The sequence below is a fragment of the Vanessa cardui genome, chromosome 6 (genome assembly GCF_905220365.1).
Source record: "Vanessa cardui chromosome 6, ilVanCard2.1, whole genome shotgun sequence".
NCBI classification, from domain to species: domain Eukaryota; kingdom Metazoa; phylum Arthropoda; class Insecta; order Lepidoptera; family Nymphalidae; genus Vanessa; species Vanessa cardui.
In genome coordinates, this window is record NC_061128.1 from 13,383,000 (window position 1) to 13,404,720 (window position 21,721).

Here is a 21,721-nt window from a genome sequence, read left to right on the forward strand (position 1 = left end):
AGAATTCTTGGAAATGTTTTGTCCGCCGCCTTATAGGAGGCATATTTAGTAAGTCACATTACACACAACACTTTTTTAATTTTATAGAAATTTGTGGATTTTAGGTTTAGTAATATTATAGATGCACAGCAAAGAGATATTTACATTTCAAATGACATTTTACCACAGACAATTTATATTTTACCATAGACAATTTGTTTTTGAGTAAATAAATAAATATTGAGATTAATATTTATATGACGGCGCATGGTGCGCCATCTTGTTTTTCGTACTGGCTGGAAAAGAGTGTCAATGGAAGTAGAACGGCGCTCTAGTGAAGCGTCGCGGCGCTGGTAGCGAGGCAGCCATCTTGAATGCAGTTACATTTAAGATTTCCCGCGCACCACGTATGCGACGAATCGCTAATTTCCAACACTACTGTGAAATTATCTGTGATTGATTTGCTTAATTAAAACTTTACTGAATTTGTGAACAATACTTTGAATATACGCCCACTTATAATTAATTATTTTGATATTGGCAGTAAAATGTCTATATATACGATACTAATGTCACTCAATTGTTTTGCCTTCCCGGAACGTCTCCACTAACACAAACTATATCGTATGGTATTAAAGTTCAAATTGACTGTTATCAACACAATACAAATCTTTTGTATGGGAGTATAGAAAAGTGTTGTTTTTAGACTTTTTCAGGAAAATTAAATATTTTTTTTTTAATTTTTCTCTCCGTAAGAACCATCCTCGTACTCCAAGGAATATTTTTAAAAAAGAATTAGCGAAATCGGTCCAACCGTTCTCGAGTTTTGCGCTTAGCAACACATTCAGCGACTCGTTTTTATATTATAGATTAGATGAGAGATTCTGATGTTGATATTGGTCAATTAATATATGTACTTCAGTTACTTGCATAGTACTTACGACATACTACTTTGGGTTAACGCTATTATATTAAAACTATTTTCATACTGCGAAAAAGAGTTAACTAAAATCTTGGAACTCGAAACATCTTTCGGGATGTTTTTAATAAAGTGGGTATACTTACAGTTCCTTTACAATAAGGCAATAATAGTATGTATATTTACAATAATATACAGTTGGATAATTTCAAGGAAATAAGACAGTCAACATTTCCTACCCTCCAATTATTTATCAACGCTTGACAAGTGTCGGGCAGTTGGAAGAAGCCACGTCAGAGGGATCACGACATCCTCTGAGTCATTTTGCGAGTGGTTGGTTAGATAGTTGCTTTTATAATATTCATTCGTTTTGATTGCTCTTATTAATGAGGTTGATTTTAGATGTTTTAAGTGTAAGAATAGAAAGCTAACGTTTACATTCGTTTTCTGAATAATAAGAAACGAATTAGTTGCGTTTATTTTTTGTTTTACCCTACTTCTGGTTTTTAATAATAGATATTTCTTATGGCATAGATTAGCGGACGAGCATATGGGCCACCTGATGGTAAGTGGTCACCATCACCCATAGACAATGACGCTGTAAGAAATACTAACTATTCCTTACATCATCAATGTGCCACCAAACTTCGGAACTAAGATGTTATGTCTCTTGTGCCTGTAGACACACTGGCTTACTCACCCTTCAAACCGGAATACAACAATACTGACTACTGTTATTTGGCGGTAGAATAACTGATAAGTGGGTGGTACCTACCCAGACGGGCTTGCACAAGGCCCTGCCACCAAGAAACGATATTTCGAAAGAAAATATGACAATCATTGTATAGACTCGACAAAGAAAATATAACTAATTATTATTAGCTTAGATCAGTTTTCGACTACCGTAAAGTTTATATAAGGTACATTACTTTTTTTTCCTTTTTTTATAAATATGAGACAACATCACATACATTACATACTACATTACTTAAGCACTTGTGTTATGGAAATCAGAAGTAACGACGGTACCACAAACACCCAGACCCAAGACAACATAGAAAACTAATGATAATCTACATTGACTCGGCCGGGAATCGAACCCGGGACCTCGGAGTAGCATACCCATGAAAACCGGTGTACACACCACTCGACCACGGAGGTCGTCAATTGATACAAGATTATATCAAAATAAAAAAGTTTGGACTAATAGTGACTCAATGAAGAAAAGAAGAGAAGCCCAAGGAATCAGACGACAGCTATGCAGGATATATACACATTTAAATTTACTGTACTGAGTTTCTTGGCGGTTAGCTCGGCTGTAACATGACGAGTCCCAAGTACTTTTATGAGCTTACTTGAATAAAGAATATTTTCATTTTGATTTTGAATTGCTAATTAATTCGTTTGAACCGTGTTGTTTCAGGCAGCCAGCTATTGGGATTTCTCATTAGCATTCATATTGCTCGGAAGCTATGTATCAAATCAAATGAAAATCAAAATACATTTTATTCAAAAAGGTTTTTAACAATACATCGTCAATATGGCCAATGAATCAAAATCTTGTTTATATTTTACGAAATCGTGACTCTAATTTTAGACCATTAAGGTTTTCTTGAAAATAATTGGTGAACTTCTTCACTTTCAGGAAACTTTGAGCAAAGGTATCTAGAAAGTCCGACTAAATAAATTAGAATTCATGTCGACTTTTCCGAAACGCATCTCAATGGTCCAAAAATATACTTTTTGTACAATCAAGATTCGTTATTTTGACGTAATGATGGGAAAAGATTTGATTTACTGACGCTTCTTCCCTGAGAACGAGAATGTAGGATGTTACAAGCGTTGATAGATTGGTCTGGTGTCAGAAAACAGAATGTGTGCAAGGGACTTTTTCAATTCAGCAATAAACCTTATTTATCGGTGTTTTTTTACATGTAATTTTTTTAAGCGGTCAATTTGAAATTGCTCCAAAAAGGATTTATTAACTTTGCAAAATCTTCGCTTTTGAAATATATCTATAATACTTACATTAATATACTGCCTATAATATTCTTCTAAGCATATTGTGAAGTAACTGTATGTATAGCCACTTTATTATAATACAAACATTATTCAAGATTTATTATGTTAAAAAAACGTTTTACAACAATTATGTGAAATAACACAGTTGCACAATGCACTTTGAGAGAAATTATTTTAGTGTTCGCTGTCAGGGTTTGCGTCCGTAAGAAGTAATTTGTTACAATGACAAAGCATTCTATTTTTAGCAATACCATTAATCTTGGGCAGTACAAACAGATTCCGTGAACTGAAGAAGATCAAATCCAACATTTTCATTGTCGGTAGATTGAAACTTGTACAGTCGGACTGAGAAACATTTAATATATTACATTCATACAAAAAATATCTTTCATATTTATTATAAAGAAAGCCATTCACAAATTATATAACGTAAGTATGACGTACTTAAAATCATTCCAAATTCAAAATGACACTGATTGACACAGATTAATGATCGTATTTTTTAATCTGAAACAGATTAAAAAATTATATGACACAGCATCGATTGTAATGAATTAACCTAAGAGTTGAAATCTTACATTATATTAATATTACTAATATTAGCTACATTAGTAACAAGGATAAACTTTTACAATGATGGGCTTACTTGGCAATAGTGCTTTGTGCAAGCACTCATTATTTTCTTAGTGGTAGGGCTTTGTGCAAGCCCCTCTGGGTAGGTACCACCCACTCGTCAGTTATTCTGCCACACACCCTGCCACACACCCTGCCACACACCGCCAAATAACAGTATTCAGTATTGTTGTATTCCGGTTTGAAGGATTAGTGAGCCAGTGTAACTACAGGCACAAGGGACATAACATTTCAGTTCCCAAGGTTGGTGGCACTTTGACGATCTAAGGAATAGTTAATATTTCTTACAGCGTCATTGTCTATGGGTGATGGTGACCACTCAGGTAGCCCATATGCTCGTCCGCCAACCTACACCATAAAAAAAACCTGTCTAGGATACTATAAATCCATCGCACTCTTATTTGACGAATGAGAGATTCTGCCTCCATACAGGAATACTTGGTATTATTGGATTTTGTATTGAACTTAGAAGAGGGATAAAGCTAGATTAAGTAAAGGTACAAGGAATACGACATCTTGGTGTCCAAGGTTGGCGGTTCCAAGGTTGGTTCTAAGGTTAGTGACGATATAATTGATAGAAAGTATGTCTTAAGCAACCAATATCTCAATAAACATTTAAATTAACATTGAATAGTCTTTTTCGTTAAAAATAATATTTAAATAAACGCAAATAATTTTAAATAGGGAAAATAAGAAAAAAAACACAATGTTTAGTCCGATTTTCCTTTATTTTTATAATATATAATCTATTAAGGCGAACTACGTATATCCTATTCTTTTTAATAATAAATTCAATCACACGCACGCATTCATTGACCAGATTATCCTATCGATTATTTATCGGACTTATGCAATGTGGTAAGTTTATAACATGTTAAATTAAAATAAGGAAGTAATAATCTTTGAAATGAAATAATAAAACCTTAAACTAGCTATAACATAAAACAACATAACCGCTAGAACTATTAAAAATGAACACAACAAATGAAATCCTATAAAATAAAATAAAACTTAGATATTCTGTCATACAATATATTTTTTAAATGAATTATACAATATTATATTGGTAGTATGTATTATTATTATTGAATATACAAACACTAGTTCATCAGCATTGCTTTGTATATACTTTATTTAGTGCTTTGTATAAAATATTAGGTAGTTCAGAAATCCATTGTAGTACGAAAGTGAATGCAAATTGTTGCGTTAAAACACTTTGTCCTAGGAACATGCATAAATGATGCAATCAAGGCGGAATTCAACGACATTTTGTGAAGAGAATTTCCGTAGAAATGTAATCTAAAATGATGTAATTGTCATCGTAAATTAAGCTAAAGTGTATTACAGCGCATAAAATTCAGTACACGTGGCAAGATTGTAAATGTTTTCGATGAAAAACGTTACTAAATAAAACAAAAAACATTGATGTATTAGTTTTCTTTTGTCGCCCATGGCTTCGGTCGCGTTTTAGAACTAGCTCTAATTTCTTTTACAAAGAACAAAAATTTTATAACATATAACTATACAATTAAAAATATTGCAGTCTCTAAAGTAAACACAATTCGTGACTTGGGTATATTATTTGATTCTACTTTATCTTTCAAAAACCATTATGACTACATCACAAGTAGAGCAAATAGGTTATTAGGCTTTATTATTCGCACCGCTCAGCCCTTTAGAAACTCGGAGTCTTGGATTATTCTGTACACATCTTTAGTTCGAAGCATTTTAGAATATTGCTCTACAATATGGTCACCAATATACCATACCCATATAGATCGCATTGAGTCTATCCAGCGGCGATTTCTCAGAATACTAAGTGGCAAACACGGTTTTCGACGTAAATTACCCACTTATGAGGAAAGACTTCAAAAATATAATTTAAAAAGCCTTAAGGACCGTCGAATTATAACAGATTTGTGTATCCTACACAAGGTGGCTAATGGTGGTCTGGACTGTCCAATATTGGAAAACCTATCTTTTAAAATTCCCAACAGGTCAGTACGTCGACCTCAGCTATTTAGCATACCACCTACAACCAATAAAGCATCACAGAATAATCCTATTCACAGAATGTCTAAGCAATACAATAATTTGGAACACCACTGTGATTTGTTTAAAGGCAGCTTTAATTCTTTTAAATTTTCTTTGTATAAATTGGAATTAAGTTGTTAGATGTTATTTATTTTAGTCTTTTTTTATCCTTTTGTAGTAATTTAAGTCATTTTTATTTTTTATTTTATTTAATTTTTTTACCTTTTGTTGATTGCATCTAGTTGTGTTTACATCTCTTACAGGCTGAAGTGCTGTGTACAGTTGTAATTGAAAAGCAGATTTATTGTTAAATATGTTAAGTACTATCTCATGTATCTAAATGTTTTAATCTGTTATGTGTTACTGTACCAAACAAAATAAATAAAATAAATAAATAAATAAATAGCGCGCACTGGTAACTTTTTTCACGGTGATTGTTTCGTCACTCTTGTCAAGTCCGTGAATATGTGCAGACACAAATGACACGTCGTAATGTGCGCGCACCTCCATACATATTCATGGACTCGACAAGAGTGAAGAAACAGTCACCGTGACAAAAGTTACCAGTGCGCGCTAGTTCTTAGGGCGTTGGTTGTCATGTGTGAGGCAAAAAGTAACATATGTCGATTCTTGGGGTTCAAGTTTGCTTCGTACCAAATTTCATCAAATTCGTGAAAGAGAAATCGACAGACAGACAGAGTTGCTTTCACATTTATAATATTAGTAGATCATTCCGTCTAACGAATTCTCATTTTATACATGTGTACAAAACATTTAACTGTTTTTGATAAGTCTGACGAAACCTGAACGCTTCAAAATATTAAACCATACAATAATTAATGCACTAATACAAATAATATAAGATTTTAAATTACCCTTTTTATGGAATAGTTTGGCGGACATATGAGCCACCTGATGCACTTACCATCAGGACAGAATGTCACCCATAGACAATGACGCTGTAAGAAATATTAACTGTTCCTTACATCGTCAATGCGCCACTAACCTTGGGAACTAAGATGCTATTTCCCTTGTGCCTGTAGTTACACTAGCTCACTCGCCCTTCAAACCGGAACACAACAATACTACGTAATGTTGTTTAGCGGTAGAATATCTGATGAGTGGGTGGTTAATAATTAATTGGTTAACCTACCCAGGCGGGCTTGCACAAAGCCCTACCACCAAGTGAACCTGGTTGTTTTTATTACTACAACTATTTAAAACGGGATATTTACCATGTCTTTTTTATTTTGTGAAGTCTCGTGAACAAGATATTCGTAGATAAAATCGAAATATCGAGCTGCATCAAATAAAATTAAAAATCATAGAAAATTATCCGTTTTCAACCGACTTCCAAAAGGAGGAGGTTATCAATTCGTCTGTATTTTTTTTTTTTTTTTTTTTTTTTTGTTTTTTTTTTTTTTTTTTTTTTTTTTTTTTTTTTTTTATGTTTGTTACCTCATAACTTTTCACTGGGTGGACCGATTTTGATAATTTTTTTTTTGTTTAAAAGGTAGTGCTTCCCGTGGGGTCCCATTTTTTTTTTATTTTTTTCCGATGATGGTATCCATATGAAAAAGACATAATTCTTAAATTTGCATTATGTATATGCGCGACAAATAGGTGAATAACTGAAAATCACGTTAACCAATTTTGATAATTCTTTTTTTATTATAAAATATATACTCCAAGGGTAATTTGGTGAAAGTTTGGTAAGGTTCTGAGCACAGGATCCATGACAAAGTAACGGAACGGAAGGGAACGGAACAATTCTGAGGAGCAAGTTAGCGATACTCAGTCGAATCTTTTATTTATAGGTTATTTGGATATTTGAGTCACCTTTCGTAATGTGGTTATGTTTATGTAATTATCATAGTCGAATATTATAATTAACTAGCTACCCACCCCGGCTTCGCACGGGTGCAATACTGATACTAAATATACTACAGAATTTGTTTATTTACGACATCACATCGCAAACTTCTAAAATTATCAGTGTATCTTTGCTATATTGTTCATGTATTATATACACAAACCTTTCCCTTGAATCACTCTATCTTTTAAAAAAAACCGCATCAAAATCCGTTGCGTAGATTTAAAGATATAGGGACAGAGAAAGCGACTTTGTTTTATACTATGTAGTGATGGAACTCCTATACGGCTCGCAGTTAGGGTGCGATATGGGGCTGAATTTCTTACTATCTTTAATCAAATTTTGTGTATGTGATATGATGTCATATGATGTACGAAATATAGTTGGTCTTTTTCAAAGTTTTTTTGCTGAGTTCGATTACAGCTCTTTCGAGGGATCCTTGTAGTTTACGCCGCGTGACGTATTATAGCCGCATTTTCGAAAGTCTATTTTTGCTTTATTCGCAAGTTTCCTTTGAAATTTTCCTCGAAGTAGTTTCTGACTCATAAACGGAACGCTTAATCTATCCATATTAAAAAAAATTAGTTAGTCTACATCAGCTTCACTTAAAATCAAAAAATAAATAAAAATTTTAACAAAAAGAAAAACCGACTTCAAACAAAACACTATTTTTTTAAAACAAATGAATACGCACGAAAAAGTAATAAAAATAATTGCGTATTCAACATATTTTTTAAAGTCTTCCTAAGTTAAATGAAATGAAAAATATTAGACTACTTAAAAGTCGATTAACGATTATATCATATAGTTATAATTATTGTTATATTTGGAGTCGGTGTCAGCCAATAAAATATTACAGTATATCTATCAAAAAACAATACGAGAATACTTTAACAAATATGTTTTTTACAAATCACCTTTTACACAATAATATACTGGATCAATCAAGGGGCTCGTATCGCTTCTTTCTTTTGATTGTTGAGGCGCGTGCCCATGGCTGACACCGGCTCCAAATATACCAATAATTATAACTACATGATATAATCGTTAATCGACTTTTAAGTAGTCTAATATTTTTCATTTCATTTAACTTAGGAAGACTTTAAAAAATATGTTGAATACGCAATTATTTTTATTACTTTTTCGTGCGTATTCATTTGTTTTAAAAAAATAGTGTTTTGTTTGAAGTCGGTTTTTCTTTTTGTTAAAATTTTTATTTATAAATACTTACATACAATGTACTCTAATGGAAAATACTTTTAATTGTCGCTAAAAATAATTAGTCGACATGGTTAAATAGGCGACATTTTTTTTAAAACTAAGCCGTTACAGTTCATTAATGCCTTTCACAGAGAACCAATTAATCAAGTGTCGTTATTTAAAAAAGTGAGATATACGAGTCATTATAACACGCGGATTTTCCACACAGATTTGCTCTTACAAAAAAAACGCCGCTTCAGCCGCAAAACTTGGCACTCTACTTTGGCGCCATTTTTTCCCTTTATTTGTCAAAGGTTTCATAATCAATCTACGTCAGCTTAATCATTTGCCATCAATGAAGATAAAAAATAAAATTCCTTTTAAAACAATTGCCAGAAATACAAATGAGAGGATATAATAATTATTTTTAAATAATTATAGGCGATTTATTAAATGTAGTTAACACGGATGGTTAAAACTTATTATGAAGTTAAAGGGATTTACTACCCACTACCAATACGTTAATATCGAAAATAGTAATTTAAAAAAAAAAGACAATTCAACTGGTGTTTAAAAATAGAATAACATTCATTTAACTTCAAAATAAATCATTTCACCTTAACATATCCAGTATGTAACTTTTTTTTATTAATAGTGTACTATATAAAAAAACTGTTTATTCTGATTTATGAACTGAAAGTAATATACATATATATTATCATTTCTATCATTGCACCGTCATTATCATTATATAATAGGTTGGGGAAAAAGTTTCTTCGTATTTTATATGAAAATTCAAAAAGTTTTTTTTATAGTTTATTTACATTTGACTAAAGTATGTAGGTGCCATTTTGTTCCATAACTTTTTGCCATCTTGTTGGTAGTGACATGATCCCATTGCTGTAAAAATATTGGGGCTTCTGATCGAAAAACTGCGACAAGTGGTTTTGGCAGTCCTCTCGTGATGTTAATCTGACACTGCCTAAGGAATTCTGCAGAGACCGAAACAGATGAAAATCTGAAGGTGCAAGGTCAGGACTATACGGCGGATGCATTAATACCTCCCAGCCAAACTCTCGTAATTTTTGTTGAGTGGCTAAAGATGTGTGAGGTCTAGCGTTGTCATGGTGAAAAACTACAACCCTTCTGTTGATCAATTCTGGCCGCTTTCTCTCAATTTCTTGCTTCAATCTCATCAATTGTTCGCAATACAGTTCTGAATCGATGGTCCTGCCGGGCGGTAACAGCTCATAATGAATGATGCCCTTCCAATCCCACCATACACACAGCATTATCTATTTGCGAGTTAATCCGTTTTTCCCACAGTCTGTGAAGCTTGACCGGCCTTTGACCACGATCTTTTTCGCACGTTCTTGTCGTATGTGATCCACTTTTCATCACCAGTTATCAGCTTCTTCAAAAATGGTTCGGTTTCATTACGTCGTAATAAAGAATCACAAATGAGAACACGGTTCATTAGGTTTCTTTCAGTGAGTTCATGAGGCACCCATATATCGAACTTTTTTGTGTACCCAGCTTTATTCAAATGAGTCAAAACCGTTTTGTGGTCAATTGCCAGTTCTTCAGCTACATCGTAACTACTAATATGCCGATCTTGCTCCACTTTTTCAAAAATGGCATCAATTTTGTCCGTAACAGGCCAGAGCGAGATGCATCTTTGATATCAAAATTTCCGGCTTGAAAACGCTTAAACCAAACTTGCGCTACTCTCACAGATACTGCATTAGGTCCATAAACATCACAATTTTTTTTCGCGGCTTGTGTTGCATTTTTACCTTTTTTATAGTAAAATTTTAAAATGTATCGAATTTCTTCTTTAGATTTACTCATTTTAACAACAACAAAAACAAATGAAAATCACACAAATTCCTAATTAGAATTTGGAAGTTTAAAATTAAAACTTTTTAATGATACGAAAACCAGCCAGATACAAATGATATAGCCAAAGAGATTTTATTACAAGTTCATACATACTATATGCGAAAAGACTTTTTCCCCAACCTAATATTATAAAACAACGTCGCTTACCGTTGTCTGTCCCTATGTATGCTTATCATTAAAATTACGCAAGAGATTTTGATGCGATTTTTTTTAATAAATAGAGTACTTCGAGAGGAAGGTTTTCGTATATAATACATAAACAATATTGTTAAAAAACACTGTTAATTTTAGAAGTGTCTAATGTAATGTCGTAAATAAACAAATACTGTAGTCTATTTAGTACCAGTATTGCACCCGTTCGACGCCAGGGCTAGTAAACTTTTAATTTATAATAGCATGTTTACAAAAGGAGAATCTTATAAAAATACAACTAACAATATCGGTCTTTGCGAGATAAATATATTTACTTCCTGTCAAGATGTTTCACGCGCTGTTTGTTTGATGAATGTCCCTTACTGTTAGGAGTAAGGTATGCCTTCTTAGAGGAGTATCAAATAAAAATGCTAAATTACGTCAGATTAATGGCTTACATACAGAGCGATTGCTCACTTCTTACAGAGCATTAATTACCTAGGTATTTACACATTTGTTCCAAATATGTAGGTGTGAATAAAATAAAGGAATTAACATTATGTTGAAATATAATGAAATAAAATTATTACATAACATTTTGATGGTACTGAAAATAAATACCATTAAAATATAAAGAAGGAGAATAAAAAACATAACTCAGCAAAAAGTCCATTGCACAGCAAATCGTAAATCATTTGTCACAGAAACATTTCTTTAATTTACTATTTTTATATATGAAGAAGCGAAGCATTACATAAATTTAAAAATCACATAAAGCACAAGTTATCACATTGATATTTGCTAGAATATGGATCTAAAACTTGGTACTTGGTTGTTGGTTGGTTGGTAGGTTAACTAGGTGGTAGGGCTTTGTGCAAGCCCGTCTGGGTAGGTACCACCCACTCATCAGTTATTCTACCGCCAAATAACAGTACTCAGTATTGTTGTGTTCCGGTTTGAAGGGTGAGTAAGCCAGTGTAACTACGGGCACAAAGGACATAACATCTTAGTTCCCAAGGTTGGTGGCACATTGACGATGTAAGGAATACTTAATATTTCTTACAGCGTCATTGTCTATGGGTGATGGTGACCACTTACCATCAGGTGGCCAAACTATACCATAAAAAAATGGTGTATTTTTGGGTAGCAATACATGCCCTTCTTGTTCCTTATCGTAATCGGAGGATGCTAAAGACGCGCAGGAACAACAGCATGCGTAGAATACGGTTAACTTCCTAACTGGGTGCTGTTAGAATTTCTTGCTGAAAGGCCCAGTAACAATTATTTAAATTCCTATAAGCAAGATGGTCCAGTGATTAGAACGCGTGCATCTTAACCGATGATTACGGGCTCAAACCCAGGTAAGCACCACTGAATCTTAATGTGCTTAATTTGTGGTTATAATTTATCCCGTTATCGGTGAAGGAAAACATCGCGAGGAAACCTGCATGTGTCAAATTTCATAGAAATTCTGCCACATGTGTATTCCACCAACCCGCATTGGAACAGCGTGGTGTTCTAAAACCTTCTCCTCAAAAAGGAGAGGAGGCCTTAGCCCAACAGTGGGAAATTTACTGGCTGTTGTTGTTGTTGCAATAAGCAAGATACTAGACCACTGTTGAATTTTAAAACTGGAAACAGAAGCGATCCCGGTAATTACAGGCCTATTTCAATACTCCCATCCTTAAGTAAAATTTTCGAAAAAAATATTTTAAATCAACTTCTCGTCCAATTCGGTACAAATGTTATTTTTCATGGTGAGCAATTCGGTTTTAGAAGAGGTCGCTCGACAACTGATGCGGGAATTGCGCTTCTCAAACATATTTACGATGCTTGGGAGAAATCACAGAACGCTATTGGAGTATTCTGTGATTTATCTAAAGCATTCGATTGTGTAGAACACGAACCGCTTCTTTATAAGCTCAAATATTACGGTGTTAAAGGTAAAGCTCTTGATCTCATCGCTTCATATTTAAGTCATAGAATCCAGCAAGTTTTCATGAATGGAATAAAGTCTTCTGGATCTACGTTAAAAATGGGAGTTCCACAAGGTTCATTTTTGGGTCGCTTTCTATTCCTAGTATATATAAATGATCTTCCTTTCTATGTTAAGGGTATTTGTGATATAGTGTTGTTTGCTGACGATACTTCGCTGATTTTTAAGGTTGACAGGAAAAAAAATGACTATGACGATGTGAACGGTGCATTATCACAGATACACAATTGGTTTACAGTAAATAATTTAGTTTTGAATGCTCAAAAAACAAAATGTGTAGTTTTTACCCTACCTAATGTTAGCAAGCAAAATTATAATATATCTTTAAATGGTGACCGTCTTGAAGTAGCTGATACTACAGTGTTTTTAGGAATAGAATTGGATTCCAGACTTCAGTGGACTTCTCATTTATCATCCCTAACAGGAAGACTCAACTCCGCAACATACGCGGTTAGAAAAGTTAGACAAATAACTGATATTGATACCGCTCGTTTAGTTTATTTTGGTTATTTTCACAGTATTATGTCATATGGCATATTACTTTGGGGTAACGCTGCAGATATTGAATCTGTCTTTATTTTACAAAAGAGAGCAATTCGGTTTATTTATAATCTTGGAGCTAGAGACTCTCTTCGGGATGTTTTTAACAGAGTAGGAATACTTACTGTTGCGTCGCAATATATTTACAACAATATCATGCATATTCACAGTAACATTGATCACTTTGATAAAATCAGTGATAATCATTGTATATGCACTAGAAGTAAGGATAAACTTATAACGCCAAGTTTCCGACTCCGCAAAGTCAATAGATCCTTCTTGGGGCAAGGTATCCATTTCTATAATAAAATTCCGCAGAAATTTTTAACTTTGCCGTTTAGTAAATTCAAATCGTTTGTTAAAAATACATTGGTAGAAAAAGCATACTATTCGATACAAGATTTTGTAAATGATAAAAAAGCGTGGAGTTAATACCTGTTGACTTCCAAGCAGGATACATTAATTGAAATAATTGTATTTAATTAACATGACGTTGTATTTTTTAAATGTTAGAAAAGAGTAACTACTGAGTTTCTTGCCGGTTCTTCTCGGTAGAATCTACTTTCCGAACCGGTGGTAGCTTCACTTAATTGTAAAATGACGATTCAAAAGTGCTTATAAAAGCCTACTTGAATAAAGTTTATTTTGATTTTGATTTTGATTTAGTTTTTTACGTTACCTACTTAAAGAATAAAACCTAGATCAAATCGTAAACGCATTACGACTAAGAATCTTAATGATCCGAAATGAAGTCAGATGTAGCGTTAAAAGCCGGTCTTAATATACGAGACAAGTTTACCCTAAGATATTTCTGAATATAAGCGTACGTAATAACTTTTATACCGCACTTAGGTAACGAACTCGATTCCCGCTGAGAGATTTTATCTCCAAAGTAATTTGGATCATCGCCATATGTGCTTCCTGAACCAATCTCTCTTCTTTTCAAAACACTACTTAAATCGAATTAAGCATTTGGCAATGTTTTCTAAGGGACTTTAAAATATTAGTCAGAATGTATTGAAAGCGGTTGTTATGAAATACGTGGCTACATACTCATATGCCATCGTTGAAATTGATAGTTTCTAGAGGAATTTGTAATTTAAAAAACCAATTGATAAATATGGAGTAAAGTAAACAAACCCATAGTTTCATTAATATCAATAATAATGTTTCTTTAATATAGATTATTAAGAATAGATATATAATAAAATAATAATAATTAATAACAAAATACTTTAATCAATTGCTGGTTTTCTAATATTATTACAAGAATGGTATAATACGCCTGACCATTTTTCGCGCTGCCTCCCGCCAAAAAGAGAATGAATTTTGAAAGACATCTGACAGCTTGACATTTGACGTTCGGAAAGTCGCACTAATTCTCCTTATAATATAAATAATTCAAAAAAAGGAAATAAGTATAATTTACGCGTCACAGACATGATTTAGAGTGAGATGGCATAATAATACAGAGACGACACACATACAAGTCGAACTTCCCACGCCAACCAATCTTTTACTTATAAAAATATCTAGATAACATTTAATTCAAGACAATACCAAAACAAAGACTGTACCTGGTTCAGTGTCACTGTGTAATTATGCAAAATTCAACGACAAAACGTTTTGAGCGAAGATGTTTAAAGAGCGCTTGAATGAAAACACTTAACAATTTCTGAACAATAAATATGAATACTCGAGAATAATTATTTTAATGATACGAGGATAGAAGAGGATAGAAACATAATGCGTTTAAAAATAAAATATACAATACGTTGAAATCGTAATAACTTCTTACTGAAAATAGGTATTGATAGCCATCTCAAACAAGATAAAATCTTCTACAATCCTCAATATAATTTAAGTCTGACGCAGCTGTAGCCTTGAGATACGGTTTTCTTATAACATATAGTATATATATTGAAATTAAGGCCATATACTGAGATTGCGATTAATTTCTATGATATTTGTACTTTATTGTAACTTTTTATCGAGTTTAAATTACTTTTGAAGGAAAGTCGAAGCAGAAATTTGAGTTTTACTGCTAGTCCAACAACTAATACATGTTTATATAATCTTTATGCTACATCTAAACAGTATTATTAATATTATATCATGATTTTTAAATATACTTATATAATTTAAATTGAAACAGTAATTTGGTACGATTTTGATTTTTAATTGAAATAACATTTATTAGTATGATTATTGATTCGGTTATCGACACCGTATACTCCCGTCACTTCCTCTCCGTGGCGTGGTGTGGCGAGCTGGTACTGCCTGGCACGAGAAAAACAAAAGGCGGTTAATTTTGAACGGGGAGGGTAGAAGAAAACTAGATTCGCGGATGGGTGTTAAAATCAAAGGTTAAAAGGATAATTAATATACAAAAACGGCTAAATAATATATGTATCGATTAGTAAATTAATATAGTGACATAAATTAATGTTATGTGAGTAGTTTTATTACAATTATGAGAATATTATTTGACAGTGTAAACTGTGTGTGTCCGTAAATTTAAGATCGCTGAGCTGTATGGACTTTTTCCATGGCCACAATAGGCATTTCAGAATAAAAAAATCACTATGTGGCCCTTTTGTCATCTGTGCTATGTAAGCAAGCTTTAAGGGCGTTTTTGTAAGTTCTGTAAAACGAATTTCGCCATTGTTACAAGAGTAACCTTAGCCATCAATACGGTGTTATGACATTTGATTCTATATTATAATTTATATCACATTATTATTGCATATTATGAATAAAGCAGATAATATTGAATTTCCTTTATAATATACAATGTAATGTAATTAATTGATCAATAATTTGTAAAACTGTAATTAATATTTTTTATATGGATTAGCATTCAATACTGGCATGTAACACTAATTCTTTTTTTAAATATGATTGAGCTGTCATTACAAAACAGTTGGACGATAGCGTGGCATTCTAACAAAAGATAGAGAGATTGGAGCATCATTGTAAAACGATAATATTATTTTGGCCATCCCGAACTACTGAAATTACACAAGATAAATGTTTTACATTGACGACAAGTTTGTTTTAAGCAGTTATTTCGCTCAATTAATGGAGAGTATGGTCGATTTAAAAACACAAAAGAAAAGAGATATAAATAATTAATTAAAAAAATGTATTGACAGATCTTTTGTTTAAATTTTCAAATCACTGCAGTTATTCTCGACACTCACTAAAGACTCCAAATAAAATCACTAAAACTAAACGTCTGGAAAGTTTAAAATGACGACGAGAAGTCGGCAGTACTTTTCAGTTCGAATGAGCAACGATAGGCACAACTTTATTTTTCATTGTTAAACACAAAGCCATTAAGCAAAGTTTAGCTTTATTAGTAATACGTCTTTAAATTCAATTGACATTAAGAATAAGAAGCTGGAAAGGAAGAAAACGAAAATTAAGTTCTTTTTTTAAATAATTAAAAAAAAATTACATACCAATTATCAAAATTAAGTCCTTAAAATAGTCCTTCTACTACTACGACTTCCCGTTAAATCGTTTAATATTTTTTTGTGTTGACATTTATTATTAGTCGGCATATATAGTAGAGTCGAGATGGCCCAGTGGTTAGAACGCGTGCATCTTAACCGATGATTGCGGGTTCAAACCCAGGCAAGCACCGCTGATTCATGTGCTTAATTTGTCTTATAATTCATCTCGTACTCAACGGTGAAGGAAAACATCGCCAAGAAAAATTTGAGAAAATTTTGTAGACTAGTCGCTGTAGCAAATACAAAATAAGATAGAATAACATTTTCAATCATAGTAATGATTATTTTTTGATTGGAACTCATGCGGTATCAGTACGTTATGGTTACGCTATCCGTTATCCGCGGAAAAGAAAAAGCCTATAAAATAAATAATCTCTCATGAATAACAAAGAATACCCGAGTGTGTTCGTCTGGCTCTCGTGCCTCAAACTGGAAATGTTTCAGGCGTGAGGTGCGTATATATTTATAGCCTTGAAAACTACTGGATTTCACTGCTATATATAACTATCTATGTCAAAAGACAATTCAAATGCATAATGCTTCCATGTATGTATATATTATATATCAAACGAATATCAATCTATACATATAATAAAATTGTAATCTTAAAATAACCGCTTTTTAATAAATGCATTCATACACGGTACATGTACCAAAAAACATGTTTTTCAATTTTTGTCTCTTTGGTCTGCCTAATCTCTGGAACGGCTGGGCCGATTTTGACGGGACTTTCACTAACAGATTGTTGATGTAACAAGGAGTAATTTAGGCTGCAACGATATTTTTTTTGTTAAATTCCACGCGCGCGAAGTCGCGAGCATAGTTAGCTTAATATACAAACTTGGAATGAAAAAAATTTTGGACCAATTACTTATCTCTTAAAAGAGATATGACACCATTACAATTATGCATATAAATATAATGTACATATAAGATAATATAAAGTCACCAAGTAGTGATGCTCTGTTTTACATATCTTTATAAATAATGTAAATGCACCAAACTTTTGTACACAATATATATTAAGCATAAAAATAATACCGGCTTCAAGATGACTGCATTTAGTTTCTTGAAAGCCCCGCAGCGAGATAACAAAAGCTATATTTTTATTTCACAATAGTCGAAAAGTCATTTTGTTGAAGCACGCCGGTTTAAAATGCAAGTTGTCTTCCTTTTGGAGAACGCTCTAATGCGGATTTTGAGATGGTCTGCGTTGAAACGTTTAATTGCATTTTATTTATGAAATATATATAGATTTAGACTAACATTGTAAACGCGAAAGTAACTGTATATGTCTTTCTGATATACTATCACAGCTACACTACTAAACTGATTTTGATTAAAATTTGCATAAAAATTGTTACAAAACCAAAATTACAGAAAAAACATTAATGTTGTATGATAGTTGGAATGAAATATATAAAAAAATTGCAATTGTTGAAAAACATTCCGTGTAAATAAAAATAATAACAGGAAATAATTTAAAAAATATGGCATAATTTGACGACGTCCATGATCAAGTAGTGTGTACACCGATTATCATGGGTCCGCCACTCCGAATCCCGGGTTCGATTCGCGTCCGAGTCGATGTTGAAAAAGTTCAACAACAACGACATTTTCCATAACACAAGTGCATTAGCTAGTTACTTCGGGATCAGAAAAATGTGATGTTGTCCAATATTTATTTATTTAATATCTTAATCCAATATTTATTTATTTAATATCTTAAAAACACTGTATATATACGTACAGTATAGAAAGAGACAGAGTAAGAACTAGCGCTCACTGGTAACTTTTGTCACGGTGACTGTTTCGTCACTCTTGTCAAGTCCGTGAATATGTACAGATGCAGACACAAATGTCACGTCGTAATGTGCGCACACCTCCATACATATTCATGGACTCGACAAGAGTGACGAAACAGTCACCGTGACAAAAGTTACCAGTGCACGCTAGTTCTAAGGAAAATAATTCTGTGCCACTTCACTCTACTGTGAGCGTAAAAACACTTCGTTCTTTAAATAAACCGTGTTGATTATTATTATCTGACATGCACAAACGATCGCTAATTAGTCTAATGGATGCGTTGCACCCAACTGTTCCCTCGGATCAAAGAGGGATTTATTTCACTTAATTTATACTGTCACTATAATTCGTATTCGTTTGAAAACTATCGAGAACTTTTAATGTTGGTGGTACTACTTACCTGCTGGTAGAGCTGAGTTACCAACTGCTCATATTGTACCACCAAACAGCAATTCGAGAAGTTATGTGGAAGCCGGCTATCATGGTATGAGCATGTTATGCGGAGGAATGAGGACCACATGCGAGGAAGGTCTTCAGCGTGCATGTGGATGGATATTGAGGAAAGTGACGATCAAAGAAACGATGGAAGAAACATGATATGGCTAGCAAGAATGTTACTTGTGAGAAGTTGTCGGAAAGGGAAGTATGGAAGAAAAAGACATGCTGCGTCGATCCTAACTAAATATGAGGACCAATGGGATAAGGGCAGGAGGCTCTTGAAACAACAATACTGTTGTTTTGTTGTGTTCCGGTTTGTATCGTGAAGTCAGAACCACCAAGGAACTTAGTTTATTTAGATACAATTACACAACTTGATTATTTTAATACAATACACTTGAATCACCAAATACTATTATTAATATACTAATACTAATATTGCTTTGAGATATAAATGTCATAACGAATGTTTATCATAATTTAGCTTCTGCATTATTTTTTCTTTATCTCAATACTAGTATAGTTTACTTATTGCATTCATTATATATTATTTTTGTTACTATAAATATGTCACTTGTTGTTCTTTTCCTTTTTTTTTATATTTTTCTTTTTTATTTTATTTTTTACAATTTTGTTTCTTTTGTTGTAACGTGTTTTATTTTTACTTGATACTATCTATTAGTTTACAACGGTTTTGAATTTGTTTTTTACCTTTTAAGTGATTTTCTTTCTCTCAGACCGCTGGTGGGTTGGTTTCTGCCTTTATTGGTTTATTATTATTATAACTTATTTACTATTTATTATAAGTTATTTATATATAAATTTTCTTATTTTATTATTGTATTATATATATATATATATATATATCTATTATAAAACTATCATAATGTCATTAAATAATAGTGTATCTAGTAGCCATTTTTTGTCTTGCTCATCAAATGAAGATCTGTCAGTTGAGGATGAGGATAGTTTCCACAGTACATCTTCCCTCCCTTTAAACGTCGTCCTTAATTCTTGTTTCTCAGATTCAATGAAGAATTTCAACGTTATTCACATTAATGCACAGAGTATTCCGGCCCATTATCCCGATATGCTTGCGTCATTTGAATCTCGTAATATCCACGCGATTCTCATCTCCGAATCCTGGTTAAAGCCATGTTTACCATCTACATCTTACTGCTTACCAGGGTTTACACTGATACGTAACGACCGCATTGGTAAAGGTGGGGGTGGAGTCGCGATCTACCTTCGTTCTTATATTCCCTTTACTATTGTTAGCTCGTCGACTCAGCCTCCTCCAACTAATGCTGCTGAACACTTACTCATCGAAATAACTCTTTCTCTCACCAAAATTCTTCTCGGCGTATTTTATATTCCCTCTCTACATATTGATTATTTTTCTGCATTCGAAAGTTTATTAATTAATTTGTCTCCCTTATATAGTCATACCATAATTATGGGTGACTTTAATACATGTCTCCTTAAAGGTGACAACCGATGCAGAAAGCTAAACTCTGTAATTGAAGCGTGCAACCTACACATTTTGCCTCTCTCGGCCACTCATAACCCCCCTAACTGTGTCCCTTCACTTCTTGATCTTATTATAGTGTCATCTCCAGATTTTGTCCTCACGCACGGCCAATTTGAGGCTGATGCTTTTTCGAATCATGATCTGATTTTTGTTTCATACAAAGTTCGTCCTCCTAAAGCAAAATCGAGAATACTTCTGCGGCGTAGTTTTGGTGGAATGGATAAAGAACGTCTTACTGAGGATGCTCGCAAAATTAATTGGTCAGCTGTAGTCGATGCCAGCTCAGTCGACTTAAAAGTTGACATGTTTAATTCTTGTCTGACTGGTCTTTATGATAATCATGCTCCGGTTAGACCTATTAAAATTAAACACTTACCAGCGCCTTGGCTATCTGAGGAATTAAAAAGTCTAATTGCAAAAAAAGCTATGGCTAAAAGTAAATTAAAATCTGATGCATGTGACAAAAACCGTATTAAATATAATAAAATCCGGAATCGCTGCAATACATCGTGTAGAGATGCGCAACGACGCCACATTCATAAATCAGTCGAAAACGGCGACCCAGCTAAAGTTTGGAAATTCCTCGAATCGTTTGGAATTGGCAAATCATCTCATAATTCTCTTCACCGTAACATTGACATAGAGTCTCTTAATAAGCATTTTTCTTCATCTGACGTTATTGACAACGCAGAAAAAGAGCGGACGTTAAATATTCTTTCTTGTTTGCCAACCTTTGACTATCCACCGTTTAATTTCATTCCTTTCACCGAATGTGATGTTAAGAAGAGCATAGTGTCCATCTCTTCTAATGCCGTGGGCGACGACGGCGTTGGCCGTAATATGATTGTACCTATCCTTGAAACTATTGCTCCTGTTATTACTCATATCCTTAATGAATCCATCACTTCTTCAAAGTTCCCCGATGCCTGGAAAGTAGCCCGTATTATTCCACTCCCCAAAAAGGCTAATTCTATGAACTACACTGATTTTCGTCCTATCTCCATCCTTCCATTCCTTTCCAAAGTTTTAGAAAAACTAGTGCTCCAGCAATTAATAACATTCCTAAATAGGCACAGCCTTCTTAATCCACTCCAATCTGGCTTTCGCTCCGGTCATAGTACGGTCACAGCGCTCGTGAAAATTACCGACGACATTAGATTGGGCATGGATAATAAACAACTTACAGTGCTGACATTGT